General features: G+C 45.7%; 1 protein-coding gene across 2 annotated transcripts in view; it reads right to left on the reverse strand.

Annotated features, from left to right (window-relative positions):
- Positions 1-17,754, reverse strand: part of DDX52 (DExD-box helicase 52) — a 94,747-nt gene that overhangs the window by 59,468 nt on the left and 17,525 nt on the right. The window lies entirely within an intron of this gene.

A 17,754-nucleotide genomic window follows, 5' to 3' on the forward strand; every position in this document is an offset into this window, starting at 1 on the left:
TAGGCATAGTATCAGTCTTCCTGCATCACCATGTGGACTAGATTAGTTAGTGGACCAGCTGTCTCAAGCCCAAGGCAGAGTCCGTTTATCATGAGGACAGAAGAGCAAATGTCAGATTTAGATCTGTAGTGTTGTGATGGGAGTAAGCTAAAGCCGTGTCTCCTTAATAACTTTTCCATCAGAATTTCTTGTTACATGAGTGAGATCAGTGCTCTGAGATAGAATTACATGCACAATCAGCCTTGATCCACAGAACAGAGAATTGTAGTCTAATAAAGCTGGGAGGAACCTCTCAGACCATCTCACCCAACCCTCTCATATTATGAAAATTGAGTGCCAAAGACTGAGAAGCGACTTGCTAAACGCCACCCAGCAAGTGTTTGACAGAGCAGGACTCCAGCCAGTGCCAAGTCCCAGGCTAGTTCGGCTTTCTGTGCTCCTTGTGACATGCCTCCGTGGTGCCAGAAAAGGACACCCCATTGTGAAAATAGGGTACAGAAGGGGCAACCGCGAAGAACATTTGAGTGTTCCTAGTCTAGTGCAGAAGCAGGGCTGGGCCCTGTACCACGCTGAGGCCTACAGACACAGTTCCCTTCCTTGCCCTGTCTCCAGCCACCCAGGATGCCAGAGCCCCAGTAGACACCTCCGTTAGATTCCACAGGGACTGAGAGAAGGAGGTAGGGGGCCGAGCTGATCCCAAAAGGTGTGAGAAGAGGCAAGCAGTCAAGAGCCTGACTGGTCTTGGCTACTGCTCTTCATCCGTCTGTATTCCATACGTTAGCCAATGTGCTAGAACTCTTAGACTATCCTATTAAATGAAGAAACATATTTTGTAGCTATTTTTTAAAGGAAATCTTTTCTTTATTTATTTTAAGATTTTATTTATTGATGTTAGAAAGAAGAGAGAGAAAGGTAGGGAGAGCAGGAAGCATCAACTCATAGTAGTTGCTTCTCGTATGTGCCTTGACCAGGCAAGCCCAGGGTTTCGAACTGGCGACCTCAGTATTCCCAGCCGACGCTTTATCCACTGTGCCACCACAGGTCAAGCTGTAGCTATTTTTATTACTTACAAATTTCATCTCTTTTTGGTTCTCTTTGATTCTTTGGCAACCATTCTGAAAAGTGCAAGAAACAGCACATCGGGATACCCTGATTGTAGAGGTAAATTATAGCAATGTAGCACTTGGCCAGCAGATGGAGACAGAGTACACAAAACCTTCAGACTCAGGTTCTTTACCAAAGTTGTTTCTGTCTCAGGTGCTACAGCACCTGGGTCTCAGGTTTCGTTCATTATAACATTGGTTCTCAGAGTTGGCCACACATGGGAATTACCTGGGGAGCTTTAGAAAATACTGCCTGACCTGGCAAGTGGCGCAGTGGATAGAGCGTCGGACTGGGATGCGGAGGACCCAGGTTCGAGACCCTGAGCTTGCCAGTTTGAACATGGTCTCTGGCTTGAGCAAGGGATTACTCAGTCAGCTGAAGGCCCATGGTCAAGGCACATATGAGAAAGCAATCAATGAACAACTAAGGTGTTGCAACAAAAAACTGATCATTGATGCTTCTCATCTCTCTCCATTCCTGTCTATCCCTCTCTCTGACTCTCTCTCTGTCTCTGTAAAAAAAAGAAAATACAGACTCTGAGTTTAGTGGTCTGGGGTGCGGTGTTGCAATTGAGACATTTACAATCTGCACAATTGATTGTGATTAGAGCAAAGGTTGAGACCCACTACTTTAGAACAGAAAACAATGGGTTTCAAGCCAGTTCTGGAATCACTTGCGGAGCTTGTGAAAAACAGAGACCAAGACTGTTGTGGTTATCCCTTTGAGGAGGAATTGTTTCGTTCACTAATACTGCCTTCTGCCTAGTGCTCAAAAAATATTTGCTGAATGAATGAATAAATCACTGTCTACTGTCCGCAGGCTGCTCCTATTCCTATGTGTTTCTACCTGATTCACAAAGCCACCATTTAGCTGGCACCCAAGTTGGAACACTGAGGATCATGCTTGACCTCCCCCCTCTCTCTTTTTAACATATTAATACTGAGATATAATTCATACACCATACAACCTATCTACTTAAGTGGCTTTTAGTGTATTCAGTTGTGCATTCATCAGTTTTAGAACATTTTTATTACCCCCTCACAACTCTCAGTCACTCCATCCCCCTGGTCCTAGGCAACCATGAATTGTAGATTTGCTTATTCTGGTATTTCATGTACATGACTCTCAGCACAGCTCCCAGCGCATGCGCTGTGGACACCCGCACATGTGAATGCTTTTGCATGTCTTCCCTGAGGTCAGCAACGCTTATTCAGACCTTTCCTAGCTCAGCTACAAAATAAGCATTTTAGGCTGTTACAGCAAGTAATTTTTCAGAAAACTGTTGTTGATCCCTTCCCATGAAAGGAGAATCACATAGGGTGAAGTGAAAGAAGTGTGTACTTTGGAAGCTGAAATATGGCACTTGTAAGCCTAGATATGAAGAACACTTGCTCTGGGATTACTGGGGAGTGACTGGTCACACCTACACCAGCAGGAGGTGGTGACGTTGGGTAACTTGTCCAAAGTGACAGAGTCTGAGCGCTCACCGGTAACAACCCCACCTTGCATACACAGACCAGAGTGTGTCCCATCATGTGGGTTCAGATCTGAGTACCTTTAGGTCTCATCCTTTTTTTTTTCATTGAATTTAGTGGGTGACACTGGTTAACATAATTGTACAGGTTTCAAGTGCCCAGCTCTACAACACATCCCTGTACACCATATTGTGTGTTCACCCCCCCCCAAGTCAAGTCTTTGTCCATCACTCTCTCCCCCATACCCTCTCCCACCTCCTCCCTCCCCCAGCAGTCACCACACTCTTGGTCATGTTCATGAGTTTTCTTTTGTTTTTTTCCTCAATCCTTCCACCCCCCTCACCCAGCATCTCCCACTGACCGCTGTCAGTCTGCTCTATCTCTGAGTCTGTCTCAGTTTTGCTTGTTAGTTCATTTTGTTCATTAGATTCCACATATGGAAAAAAGTCTGGCAAGATGTATCACCAAAGCCTTAAAAATCTTTCTACCTAGGAATGCCACTTCTGTAATTCCTGAAAGGAAACTGTCCAAAGTGGAGACAAAGCTACATGCATAAAGATACGCATCACTGTGTTTGAAAGGACGAGACTGAAACAACCGATGTCTGACAGGCCTGGTTCCACCCCCGATGGAGCTCTCTGTTAAATACCTTTCAGTTACTTAAAATAATGCTTATAAAGGGTTTGAATGATGTGGGACATGCTTAGGTTGTAATGTTAAGGAAGTAAAATAGGCTAAAAAATAAAACATACACATTATAATAAGAGCTGTGTTGGTGCACTAAGGAAGAAAATTTTACCAGTGTATTAGAAGTGGTTATTTCTTTGTAGAGAAGCAATGAGTGATTTTTCATTCTTTTTTTGTGTGTATGTGTGACAGACAGAGAGAGGGACAGACGGGGACAGGAAGACAGGAAGGGAGAGAGAAGAGAAGCATCAATTCTTTGTTGTAGTACCTTAGTTGTTCATTGACTGCTTTCTCATATGTGCCTTGACCAGGGGGGCTACAGCAGAACGAGTGACCCCTTGCTCACACCAGCGACCTTGGGCTCAAGCCAGCAACCTTGGGGTCATGTCTATGATCCCACGCTCAAGCCAGCGTCCTTGGGGTTTCAAACCTGCGTCCTCCATGTCTCAGTCCAGTGCTCTATTCACTGCGCCACCGCCTGGTCAGGCTTTCATTCTATGTATTTTTCTATATTTTCTCCTTTTGTTCTACATGTTTTTCTGTATTTCCACATTTTCTACAATAGCAATCAAGAAAATGTGAACATTTATTTTAAAAATAAAGACAAAAAGATCCGAAGCTGAGCTTCCCAGGAGATCTGAATGGCATGCCAGGCACCGTGTGGTGTCCAGAGGAACGTCCTCAGTCTGAGCAGTGCCGGTCTGCACTGGGGAATGCCGTCCGGACTCCAGGCCACAGCCCCTCTGTTGTCACCACTGCATACACTATTCCATAATGTTTTTATAAACATCAACTCAGTCTTTTAAACTTAAATATATTTTAAGATAAAGTTTTAAGTACATGTACACAAAGAAAAAATATTCATATCATTTTCATCAATGGAAGGTAACTACAAAAATAAATGCAATAAAGCAACACAAAATCATCAAATTCTAGACTGGTGAAGCTCCTGAGTTTGAGCCCTGTTTTCCCTGTTTAGTGAAAAGTGGGGTCCAGGGGAGAGTGTTGTCAGGGAGGAAGGGACAGGTTACCAAAGGCTTGGGGTTATTAAAATGTTTTGACACAGTAACAGACCCCTTAAAGTGATCAGAAAGACAGAAAGATAATGGAAAATTTCTTTCTTACTAAAGACTTTTTTTCCTTTTATTCTTTCTTTCAGATTTTATTTATTGATTTTTAGAGAGGAGAAAGGAGAGACAGGGAGAGGAGCGGGAGACATCAGCTCGTAGTTGCTTCTCAGATGTGCCTTGACCAGGCACGCCCAGGGTTCCGAACCTGCGACCTCAGCGTTCCAGGTCGATGCCTTATCCACTGCGCCACCACAGGTCAGGCTATTTGTTTCTAATGATTTTCCCATGTAGCCCTAAACTGCTTGCCATACCACACACTGGGGACAAGTGCCTGTGGGTCTCCTGCAGGCAGTGGTCGCTTGCCCAGCTGGTTTTAAACTCAAGGCCAGGTGTTTTTACCATCAACATCTTTCTGTTCCTCTTACAATTCCAGATTCTCACTTTTGTTCAAGACCTGCTGCTTCCCTGCAGTGTTCCTAATGCCTCTATCATTTACTTGCAAACAGCATCTTTTGGGGCTTGTGAAATCATAACCTTGCCAGTGCTGTGCCAGTTCCAACCTGAAACTGGCCAGGCAGGTGAGAAATGGAAATAGATGCCACCAGTTCTGGGAAATGGCGAAGCCAAGCAAAGGCTTAGTGAACTTGAACTCACTCATTACAGAGATGAGGAAACTGAGGCCTAGGAGGAGGGAGGGCCTGGATGATCAGTGAGAGAGCTGGGTGAGACTCTGGGTGCCCGAATCCCAGTTCAACATCATCGCTCTGCTATCCTCTGTTTGAAGTAGGCTCACAGTCAAAGTCACTGTTGCTCTTAAGTGTGAGAGGTTTGCCTACTTTGGAATCTGTGTCTAGCTACCCAACCAGAAAGTAACATCAAAGACCAATGAAGAAGAGAAGGGGGTCCTCCTGCAAGTGTTTCCCTTTGTGTGTGACCTCCTTTCTTTCTCCTGATTGCACCCAGCTGTGGGCTTGCATGGCTCAGAGAAGAATCGCAGATCAGTGAACGTCAGAAGAAGGTAGTGGCCTCATATCACTCACTCAACCATCTAGGGAGACTCTCCATCCACTACCTGGTGCAGCCGCCTCATTTTATACAAGCTAGTGAGTTCTGGAGAGGAAATGTGACTCACTTAGGATGGCCCAGCTAGTAAACAGCAGTATTGGGACTTGGATATGAGTCATCTGGGTCCAAGGCCGGTGCTCATTTAAATAAAACAGTTTTTTGCCCTGTCTGGGTAGCTCAGTTGATTAGAGCATTGTTCCAAAACTTCAAGGTTGCAGTTTTGATCCCCGGTCAGGGCACATGCAAGAATCAACCAGTGAATATATAAGTAAGTGGAACAACAGATGGATGTTTATCTCTTTCTGTCTCTAAAATCAATCAATAAAAGTTTCTTTTAAAAGGTTTTAAAAATAAAATTCACTTTCAAACTTGGGAAAGCATCAATGGGGACCCTAATTAAAACTCATTTATTCAATCCATTTATTTAACAAAGACTGATTGAGTGGAATATGCTGATATATATTGAGTAGGGCTGCATAATATGATTGCCTGGCAGCATTAAGGCGCCACTTGAGGTTTGAGGCTGTAACTTTAAAGTGTGAGCCGCCAGCATAGCTGTGTGTTTTTCTCCACCCTCACCCAGCGGCACAGGGTCAGGCACTCAGTGAGTGGCAAGTTAGATCTAACCTGGTGAGGTTTTGCCAAAGGACTATGATCAAGTGAAGGAGGGATGGGAGTTGAGAGTGTGCAGTAAAGTGGTTAAGATGGATAATCATAGGGTTTAAAAATGAATTTTACTTTTATAACATATTTTCAAACTCCACACAATGATTTGAAGCCAGGTTGTGATTGCTGTTCAGGTTGAAACAATCATATTGCCATCTTTGTTGAGAAGCTGCCTTGAGTGTTTGCCTGAGCTAGTTCAGCTTGTAGACGGAGGAGGTTCTACTTGATCTAATTTCTTGTTTGAGCCAGTGCTCGACCCAAGAGCCTCAGGACTTTCCTTCCTCCGGAAGGAGCCTTTTGAGACAAACCTAGGGCCCAGTCCAAAGCTCAGGAGCTGCAACTCACCTTGTAAGCCCTTGCAGAGCATTACTACGGAAGTCAACAGTTGGCTTCCTATTTCAGGGAAGGATGTATTTGTTCTCGAGGCTACCTTGTGTCCTGGGCTCCCACTGGGAGGCTAGAAAGCAACACTCCTCTCCCGACATTGTTTTTTAAATAGCCAGGGCAGTTTGGACTCTTTCACACCAAAAAACAGTAGTACACTGAAGCCGAAATACAAGCCACTCTGCTTTACCTTCTTGGTGTTGTTGTATGTTTGTCCCCTACTTCACAGTAATGCTTGCTGAGAGTCTGGCCTCGTTTCCACTCATTGCAGGTGCCCATGCAGACGGTACGCATTACTTGGTTTTCACTGATGTCAGCAGTAGTAATGATTAAGTGGAAACACCCCACCCCATTCAGATGTCTCCCTTTTCGCTGCAGATCCCCACTGTGAGTGAAAGTGCAGTGTGCCTTCCAACATTTCTCCCAGAACTTGTGGCTAGAGTGCAGGTGAGGTGAAAAGGGAGAAGGTAAATCCTTTTGACATGAATCGCACCATCGCCCTTCCAGCACTCCAAATACCCCACTTGGATGCAGCAGGCTTTGGAAAAACCCAGAGCAGCCATCTCACTGCCAAGTGAAGGAATAAGGAAAGCAGAGTATATGTGTATGCTAAAAATCTATCGAGATGGACACTTCAAATGTGTACTCTTTACTGTATATGAATGATCATGCAATAGAAACAAATTTTTCAATAAAGCAGAATTCTAGGTCATGTTCGGGTTGCCTTTGACAAGAAGATATCAAAACAGAGAAGAATGGTTGCCAATTGTTTCCCAAAAAGAGAGCAATAAAAGGTAAGGTACCCTACCCCCTGCTCTTGCCCTCACATTCTCACTCCCTACAAGAGATTTAAAAAAGAAAAGCCCAGGAAATTCCAAGCGTGAATACCTCCCCAGATAAGACACAAATGGAAGAAGACTAAACTTTTAAAAGTAAGTATTTTGATCTTCATGCAAACATGGAGTTAATCTCAGGACAGCGAAGCACAATTGCACAGATGAATTCATTGTGTGAAATGGTCATTGAGCATAGAGAATGTTAGTGCCAGTTCAGAATCCAAGCTCGGCAGGGGTCATACCTGAATCTGCTGAGCTGAGCACATGGAAACCTCAGTGTGCATTCAGGCTTGACCATTGTTTCTTAATTTTTTTCAGAGTTGCACACTGAGGTGGCTTCAGAAAATGCAAATTGACTGTCCCTAGTGGCGTTTGAAGGCAGGCAAAGTTTGATGCATGTCCAACTAAGAATATGAGTATATATCTTTGGGGCGTATTTGCATCTATCAAAGTTGCTCTTAAGATAATGGTATATAGTTTTTATAATCCTTTGTCCTTCAGCTCAGCTTCTGTTCATACAGAGAGGATACAAACAGTAGACTGGGCATGTCGGCAGCTGGATTCCAGCTCCCATTCCATCTTGAATTCTTCGGGAGTCCTGGGTTACTTCCTTCCTTGACTCTGGGCCTCCACATGGTAAACTGAGGCGTTTGGACCACATGGTCCAGGTCTCTAGTTCTGAGGCTGCAACTCAGTGGAGTTTGGAAACACCCCTGCCCCTCCAGGATTTTATTGTAAGCAAATGGGAAACATTTTTACAGTGAAAATGCATATGATCCTACAGTCTGTTCAGCCTACGTACCAAACCCACACACTTAAGGCCATAGTTGGAAAGAACTCAAGTCTGTTTTAAAGAGCGGTCCCTATTCCAACCAAGAGAACTATTTAAGCTCATCAAGTATCATTGGCCAAGGTGAATGTGTGAAATTCAGCACTACATGGAGGAATCTCTCCCTGTTTATAACCACAAAGTACTTGCACTGAAAGAGCCCTTAGCAAACAGGTAGGCCCAGAGAGGTCAAGCAACTTGCCCAAGATCACACAGGCAGCAGAAAGGAATTTTAGGATCAAAATGTAGGTCTCCTCCCTCCCAGCTTGGTCAGGACTACTGCATGTGCCCTTCAGAGTTAGCAAAGTTCACTTTTTGAAGTTGTCTTTCCATATTTACCTACACCCTACACAGGAAATAGGGTGAATTTTATTTTTTAGGGTTAGAATTTGTTGAAATTAATGAGAGAAATGAATATTGATGAAAAACTCACAGTTGCCTAATCTGTAGGTCAACTGCATGAACAAAGTGATGACAGGTCTTTGTTCAAAGCTGTCCCTGCCTCTTCAGCAGAAGCAGTGTGAGCAGGAGACGAGAGAAGGGAAGGGTGTCCCGGACTCCCAGTAACTGAGCAGGCGCAGCCTCAGCTGGGGTTTTCTGCGCTGACTTTCTAAGTTTGAATCCAAACAGGGTCCTGGCCTACTGATGGAGCTGGGCCTATGGAAAACAAGCTGGCATTGGAGTATGTCCCACAGTGTCCCCTTTGCCTCTTTGGGAAAGGGACCCCCATATCTATCACCCTCAAATGTTTGAGCCACCCCACATTTGCTTCCCAAAGTCAGCGCTTATGCACAAAGTGCCACACTTCTGCTGAAATGCAGTTGAATCCGGGGAACCTGGCTACCACATATCTTATAGGGAGGGAGGGCAGGGAAAGCAACCATCAGTGGACACTATGAGAAGCTAGCATGTCACGGGGAAATGGCAAGGAACCAGAAGAGCCGAGTTTCACTGCTATCAAGCTGTATGACTTTGGAAACTTAAGGGAGCTTATGTTCATTATTTCCTGCTCTGTGAATTGAGGAGAAGCATATCTCCTGAAAGCACTCTTGAGGTTATTAAAGGAGAAAACACATCGATAGTTCCTTTTCTCTTTCCCTTTCCTATATTGAGAGATGCCGCCATTTACTGAGCACCCACTAGGCACCAGACGCCTATTAGCTCATCTTACTGTCACAACTGAAAGTGTTTTCATAAATGTCAGACATGGAAAGATACAGTACCCAAGGTAGGAAGCCACTTGGACACCCAATTCTCACCAGCCTCAAACCAATGTTACAATCACTTGTAAACCAGTGACACAGCTTGTGGCTCACCTCTGTATTCTCCAGCTTCTTCCAGTGGCAATGGAAGAGCTACCAACTTCCCTTTCTTCCATTCCCAGTACTCACTCCAGTGTCATCTCCTGTAGTTGACGCTTATTCTTCATTCGTCTTACGTAGGAAAAGCAGCTTCCCATATATGAAACAGGAGGGACCCACAGGCGGATTTAACGGTGGGCGCACCGGGCATGTGCCCTGGGACCCGACTTCTGAAGGGCCCCACAAAACCCCAACTTTACACTTTTTTCTAATGACAAAGGGCCCAATATTTTCTTCTGCGCTCGGGGCCTCAACCAACCTTAATCCGCCCCTGGAGGGACCCTACTGGTCTTGGTGAGACACCATGTCCCAGCCCTGCCTGCCTCCCTCTCAGCTTCCCCGACACACAGTCAACAGTTTGGCTCATGCTGGACATTGTTGGCCACCAAGTTTCCGGTACAGAAGAAAGTATCTGTGAGGTATTAACCTGGCTCTGTTACTCACTGTGAGACCTAAGCCAACCCACTTCCTCTCTTTCAGCCTCAGTTTCCCCATTGGTAAAAAGAGGGATCTGGATAAGTTTCCTCCCAAGGGCCACTCCAGCTTGGCTAGCATGCATTGAGAGTTAGCATCCATCAGAAAATGCTTATTTTTCATTACCACATGTAACAAGGACTCCACCCATTCTAGGCAGTGCAGACTTTCTTTAAGATCTTGTTTTACCAGGTTTTTAAGGCTTGCTTCTACCAGGAGCCAGAGGTATCCCAATGTCAGCAGCTAGAAACATCAGATCAAAAAGCATCCCTGTGCCTCAGCAGGACACAATTTCTGCTTTGAAACTGATGCCAAGTCTAGGGCTTATCAGCCAGAGTGCACGAGAATTACCATATGAAAGAGCTCTCTTGGATCCTATTTAAAAGAATTCTCTTTTTAGTTTAGATAAGAAAAACACCCAGTTCTTCAGAAAATACATATAAATTCCTCTCCAAATGTCCAAACAGATTTATGCCCACAGAAGGTGTAATTATCTCCTAGGGTGAAGGAATCTTTCAGCTCTGAGGAAGAGCCAACAAGCCAGAATGTTCTGTCTGAGACTGCAGCAGGGTCACCACGGAAGGCTGTCCAAGTTGTTCCGTGCACAGGGGTGCTTGAGGGTGGGGGTTTGGAAGGGGGTGGCTGATTAAATCCAGCCTGCACTCCACTCGCCAAGCCGTGAGCTCAGGGAGGTGCACCTTTTTATAATTCAGCAAAGGCTCTGTCCATGCTAGCAGGCAGCCCCGAGCACGGAGAGAGAGGTGTTTTCTCTGCTTACAAATGCATCATCTTCTAAAAGCCATGGCAAGAGCAGACAGCAGAAGAGCAGAGTGAAGGCTGGGGTGTGAGTGGATGAGAGGGGAAGCTCCTGTTGGAGAGCATCTGGCTGTCTGGAGGGGCTTACCCCCCAGTGCCTCCCTGCTGGCTTCCAAAGCAGCACAGTTTTGAGAAGAACCCAGTAAGACCACTGCTCCCCACTTCTCTCTGTCCTTCAGTACCCTCTTAAGGGCTCAGCTCGGCCTTCCTGACCTCTCAGCCTATGCCAGAGTCCCTGTTGTAGGTTCTCAGAGCGGCTTTGTTTTTCTTTATAACTGTCATGTAGCACTTGGCAATAAGGTGTCTATGGGGAATCTGATTCCCCTCCGTCTGCCCTGCTAGACTGTAAGCTGTGTGAGGGGAGACCAAATTGGGTTTTGCTCTTGTATCCCCAGCATGGCATCTAGGGCACAAAGCAAGAGCTGTGCCCAAAATGGAAATGTGAATGAAAGGGCCATGGGTCTTGCACTTCCGCATTCCTTCCTGTCAGGCCTGTTTGTGCATGGTGACATGAGGTCTCCATGACCTAAGCCCTGTGCCCAGGTGCAGAGGACAGAGACTAGAAAAGGCATACCCCAATATACTGGCCTGGCATCCAAACTACACTGATGAAAACTCAGGTTCCCAACTCACCCAAGGACATTTGGGCATCTAGGATTTGTATGTTAACAAGGTTCCCCAGGTGAAGCTAAGCCACCCATTAGGATTGAGAACCCACAGATATTGTTGCAATAGATATGAAGGACCTTAGATACTAAACAGTGGGAGCCCAAGATCCAGTGAAGTTTCCTGGAAGGCTTTCTGGTGGAAATGATGCCTCAGCCAGGTCACGATGGCTGAGAAAGATGAGAGATGTGAAGAAAGGAAAGAAGAGCATTCTGGGTCAAATGAACAAAAACTGAGTGACCAGACACTGCATGAGGTGCATTTACAGACAGGGCAGTGGAGTTGAACTCAAATGGCACTTGGGTTCCTGGTATTAAACCAAGCGTAAGTCACCACCACTCACCCGGGCTCCCAGAACCTTCAGGGCAGGAAACCCGCGTTTCAGCAACCCATAGAGGAGTTTCTCTCCACCCCCACGAGTAATGTAGGCCTCATTCCTATTTTTATTTGCATTTCTCTCTCATATTCTTTCTCTAATGAGACTGTGCCCTCAGGAATAGCCATCTGAGCCCAGTGCCATCAGGGCAATATTGTCCCTCCAGACACCCAGTGGTCTCCAAGAGGAGCTTCCCCTCCCACCCACGACCCAGCCTTCACTTCTGCTTTCCTGCTCTCTGCTCTTGCCATGAGCCTTTGGGAGGCTGATGTATTTGTAAGCAGAAGAAAGACGTTGTTCTCCGTGCTGGGGACAGCCTGCTAGCATGGACAGTGCCTTGATAAATAGGCTTGGCTCAAGAATTACAAACTGTCCTGGATGGAAATAAGAGATTGCTGAAGCTGGCAGACTGGTAGTAGCATCCGTAGCCAATGTGTACGGCCATGCCCATCACCAGGGCAGGAAAGGTCGTTTTATTCCATTTACAAGCAATGTCTGGAGCATAAAGATCAGGCTCCAGAGAGGCCTGCACGGCATGTTTCACTTTCATCTTTTTGGGCCCAGAGTGGAAATGAGGGTGGGGCTAAGGCTGGGAATGACCAAGGGGATGTCTGGGTGGGAGGGCACCTCCGCCAAGACCTGCCTTCGCTGGAGCGGGAACAGTCACAAGCTGGGTGCTTAGGAAAGAGCTCTCACCCCTCAGCTCCAGTCCACCCTTCTCCATCTTCCCATTGCCTCCTCTGTCCCTGCTCCTCCCCCCTCTCCGCCCCTCCTTCACAGTTGGCCAGGACCCCCACCTGGGTTGGCAGGCCCATGCTCCCTCTTAACTGGAATTTCTCAACTGGACTTTTCTAATGAGCCTGACTGCTGCATGGATAGCTTTTCCCAGACCAGTGAATAAACTGTGCAGAGGAAGGGAGAAAGTTCTCAGCGTATTTCCCCCTCTTTGGACCAGGTCGCTTCTAGAAACCAACGTGGATCTCCAGTTCTCAGCCTCCTCACCAAGCTGCAGACCCAGGCATCTCTGAGCAATGCCCCGTGCCACAGTTCAGTGCCACCCCACCGGAGCCTGAACTATCTTGTCTGCTGTCCAGTTATTAATTAATTCCTTGTCATCAGTGATTAACTTATTCAAGCCACAGGAGCTGCTGAACCAAAATAGCCTTTTGGGGTGAAAGAGTCTTCAGCTTTGTGCTGTGTGTGGATGTGCCTGTGGCCCTCTTGTGCAGTGTCAGCAGGGGAGCAGGGACACAGGACGGGATTCCTACTCTGGGCACTGCTGCTCTGGAATGCTCACTGGGCTCCTCAAAGTGGACATGCACACAGCAATGGTCTAGGGTTGGGGTTTCTTTAGTGTGTTTGTGTTCAAGGAAGGTTTTAAGAATGGAATTGGGGTGTGTGTATTCTGGGGAGGCATGTGTCACCTGAATACAATAGCCTGGGACTGACATGAAAGGAGGGGAGCCAAGCTTTGGATTTGCCAGACGTTGAGGGGGCTCAGGTTCATCTCTTAGAGCATCAGCCATCACAGGAGGTCATCAGTTCCAACTTCCTATGGACACCAAGAAAGGGGGCCTGACTCATCAAGGTCACACTCCAGGGCCAAGGCTCATTTCTTCACCACCGCAGAGACAAGCAACATACAACTAACTCACTGCGCCCATCATTTAGTTTTTAAAAATAAAAATTTTCTGGCCCTGGCCGGTTGGCTCAGCCGTAGAGCGTCAGCCTGGCGTGCGGGGGACCCGGGTTCGATTCCGGACCAGGGCACATAGGAGAAGTGCCCATTTGCTTCTCCACCCCCCCCCTCCTTCCTCTCTGTCTCTCTCTTCCCCTCCTGCAGCCAAGGCTCCATTGGAGCAAAGATGGCCCGGGCGCTGGGGATGGCCCCTTGGCCTCTGCCCCAGGCGCTAGAGTGGCTCTGGTCGCGGCAGAGCGACTTCCCAGAGGGGCAGAGCATCGCCCCCTGGTGGGCAGAGCATCGCCCCTGGTGGGCGTGCCAGGTGGATCCCGGTCGGGCGCATGCGGGAGTCTGTCTGACTGTCTCTCCCCGTTTCCAGCTTCAGAAAAATACAAAAAAAATAAAAAAATAAAAATTTTCTGGTTTTTCTGAAAAATCCTAGCAGATTTGATCTAATTTCTTACTTCTAGGGCTCCACACAGCAGTTTCAATGTGATGTCCTTATTCACTTCTGTGGTCATGCCCCCCAAAACCCATCACCCCAGTCTAACCATGAGAAAAACATCAGACAAACCCCAACTGAGGAACATTCTACAAAGAACCTGACCAGGACTCCTCAAAACTGTCAAGGTCATCAAAAACAAAGGAAGCCTGAGAAAATGTTGCAAATCGGAGGAGCCTACAAAGACTGATGATTAAATGCACTGCATCCTGGAACAGGAAGAGGCCATTAAGGGAAAACTAGTGAAATCCTAGGAAAAGGTAGAGTCTAGTTAATAGTAATGTAATAATGCTGGTTCCTTAGTTGTAACAAATGTGCCATATATAGTACATAAGATTTTAACAGTAGGGGAAACCGGGTGATGGGTATACTGGAAGTCTTTGCTATCTTTGCAACTTTTCTGTAAGTCTGAAATCATTTTAAAATAAAGCATCTATTTGAAAAATGTCTTTCAATTTCCTCGGACTGGAACCTTTATCAGATGTTTAATTACAGCCTCTGTAACATGCTAAGTGTGGAATAACTAGTATTTGAGGGTAAGAAGGAGGGAGGAAGACACTGATGTACAAAAATACAAAAGTGAATATAACTATCTAATATAACTAATAATATACTGCTCACAAAAATTAGGGGGTATTTCAAAATGAATATGAAGCGATAAAAAAAAGCATTTGATTTTTGCATTAAACAACATCAGAAAAGCAAATGACAAGTCAAAGAAAGTTGTTTGATTATGCAAATGAGATCAAAACTAACTTATATTTCATTGGTGAAAATACAATAGACAAAAGGTTGAAAGTACTGGAGTACTTGCACATTTCCTGATCCCCTAATGTTTGTGAGCAGAATATGACTTTTCTTAAGAAGGAATGAATCATCGATAGGTGCTACAAGGTGGATGAACGTGGGAAATGATATGCTAAGTGAAAGAGGTCAAACTCAAAAGGCCACATACTGCATGGTGGCATTTATATGAAATACCTGTAAAAGGCAAACCCACCGAACAGAGAGCAGATTAGTGGTTGCCAAGGACTGGGGGTGGGGGATGGTGAGTGACTGTTGGTGGGTACAGGGTTTCATTTAGGGGAGAGGCAACTATTCTGCTATTAGATAGTGCTGTTAGCTACACAACCTTGGGAATAGACTAAAAAAGATCCCACTGAATTGTCCACTTTAAAAGGGTGCGTTTTATGGTTTGTGAATTATATAATAAACTAAAAAAATAATAAAATGATCATGTTAAAAGGTGAGCACAATCTAATCTGTACCTTCAAGGAGCTTACCATGTACTGGGGGAGACCATTTCTGTCCAGGGAACTGGGAGCCTTTCTCCTTGTCTGTAAGCTCCACGGGGTCTGGGGCTGTGATGTTTTGGCTCACTGTGGTATCCTCAGCACTCAGCCCAGGGTGTGGCCCCTAACAGGCTCTCAAGAAGCACTTGAACAACAGAATGAGTGTGCTAAGTCCTATGACAGCTATAGGGTCACAGAAGAGAAGTAAAGGTGCTCAGAAAAATCAGCACAGGCTGTGACGTGGACAAAGTTTAATGCACCGCAACACCATATTTTCAAAGCCCTCCTGCCCAAGTGACTAACCATGCAATCCTGAGTCCCAAGGCAAAGTCCTGCAAAAGGCACCTCCTTCTAGCCCACTGCCCACTCCATGAGCCTGGGGACCCCTTTCTCTCAACTACCCACAAACTCAGCTTCGCTCTGCCCAGGAGCCTGTAGTCCAGAGAAGGGGATGTGTGTGCACACACCCCACAGCCCACCGCTCTGACACAGCGTGCTGAGAGCCGGAACAGAGGTGGGTGCAAAGGAAGGGGCTCCTGTGGGGAGCAGCCCATGGGCCTGGGCAGGGGCAGGTCACAGGTTTCCCAGAGGAGATGACATCATTTCAGCATGAGGGAACTTGAAGCCCGAGGAATGGATTGATTCTGGGACAGTTTCTCAGGTGGCATATCTCCACCTATTTCTTTCATAGTTTGTTTTCTTGTTCCTCCCTCCAAAGGGGCTCCATGGAGCCCTGAATGCAGGCATAAGATGTTTTACTGTGTTTTGCTTTATTGTACTTCACAGATGTTGCTTTTTTTTTTAATTGAAGGCAAGATTATGACTCGCTTAATTCTGAGACTTACTTAATTGAGACACTCGCTTGATTGCAATGGTTTGGAACCAAAAGCACATTATCTTCAAGGTGTGACTGCTCAGCTTATAATGTCTTCACCTGTGGCCCCCCAGTAAGACCCCCATGGTGACTCAGCTGCTGAAAGGTGAGTGCCGAAGCAAAACTGCTTTTCACTTCTCAAGCCAACCAGAAGGAAGTGAATTTTTTTTAAAAATCTGGTTTCAAGGACCTCAAAATACTAGGCGGCTGTGGCCAGAAACTAAGTGTCTTTGACATGTGAGGGACTTGGCAGGGAGCTCTCCATCACAAGCATAAGCTTAGAGAGGAAAAAATTTGCAAAACTGTGCATTGTAACCTCAGCAGAATATTAGAGTACGAAGAGTGAAGGACTTGCAGTCAGACAAAGTTGGGTGTGAAAAATAGCCCAGCCATGTCACTTTAAGAAATATAAACTCAGGCCTGACCTGTGGTGGTGCAGTGGGATAAAGCGTCGACCTGGAACGCTGAGGTTGCCTGTTCGATACCCTGGGCTTGCCTGGTCAAGGCACATATGGGAGATGATGCTTCTTGCTCCTCCCCTTTCTCTCTCTCTCTCTCTCTCTCTCTCTCTTTCTCTCTCTCTCCTCTCTGAAAATTGAATAAATAAAATCTTTAAAAAAATACAAACTCAGAGCCTCAGTTTTCACATGTGTAACATGGGGATAGAGTCCCTAGCCCTCTGAGTTGCTTTGCATGTTGAAAGATAAAACGCAGGTGGGGCATCCTGATCAATATCTGGCAAATAAGAGACCCTCGGGAAGGTGAGGCATTACTTTTCATTGTCATTACAATTACTGTTATAATTATAGTGACACCTTGTTCATTTGTAGGGTATTTGAACATACATTTCCATCCCCAAACTCTCACCTTCCAGTCCTATTCAAAGAACAAACTGAGCTCTGGGTTTTGTTTGTTTGTTTTTAAATTTATTTATTTATTTTTACAGGGACAGAGAGAGAGTCAGAGAGAGGGATAGACAGGGACAGACAGACAGACAGGAAAAAAGAGAGATGAGAAGTATCAATCATCAGTTTTCCGTTGTGACACCTTAGTTGTTCATTGATTGCTCTCTCACACGTGCCATGACCACGGGCCTTCAGCAAACCGAGTAACCCCTTGCTTGAGCCAGTGACCTTGGGTCCAAGCTTGTGAGCTTTTTGCTCAAGCCAGATGAGCCTGCGGTCTTGAACCTGGGTCCTTCCGCATCCCAGTCCGACGCTCTATCCACTGCGCCACCACCTGGTCAGGCGAGCTCTGGGTTTTTATACTGGCTAACTTCTATATCATTTCATAATGGGTATTTGTGATGAAATCATAGAACCACAGAAACTGAATTAAAGACAGGGAGAGGCCTATGCCTTTTAGCCTTGTCTATAAGGCAAAACAAAGAGCTGACAAAATTAAAACAAAGATCTATCTACCCCAGTGAGTGTGTAGGGGATGAGAGATTTTGTTCCTAAAATATCTCAAACTTTAAAGTGAAATCTGATTTCATTTTCTATCTCTTATTAAGTCTTTGTTATTGCATAATGCACTATTTTAACACCATGTAGATATATAAACTCACACAATTTAAGCAGAAGAAGGAAAAGAAGA

Source organism: Saccopteryx leptura, chromosome 2 (genome assembly GCF_036850995.1).
Source record: "Saccopteryx leptura isolate mSacLep1 chromosome 2, mSacLep1_pri_phased_curated, whole genome shotgun sequence".
Classification (NCBI taxonomy): Eukaryota; Metazoa; Chordata; class Mammalia; order Chiroptera; family Emballonuridae; genus Saccopteryx; species Saccopteryx leptura.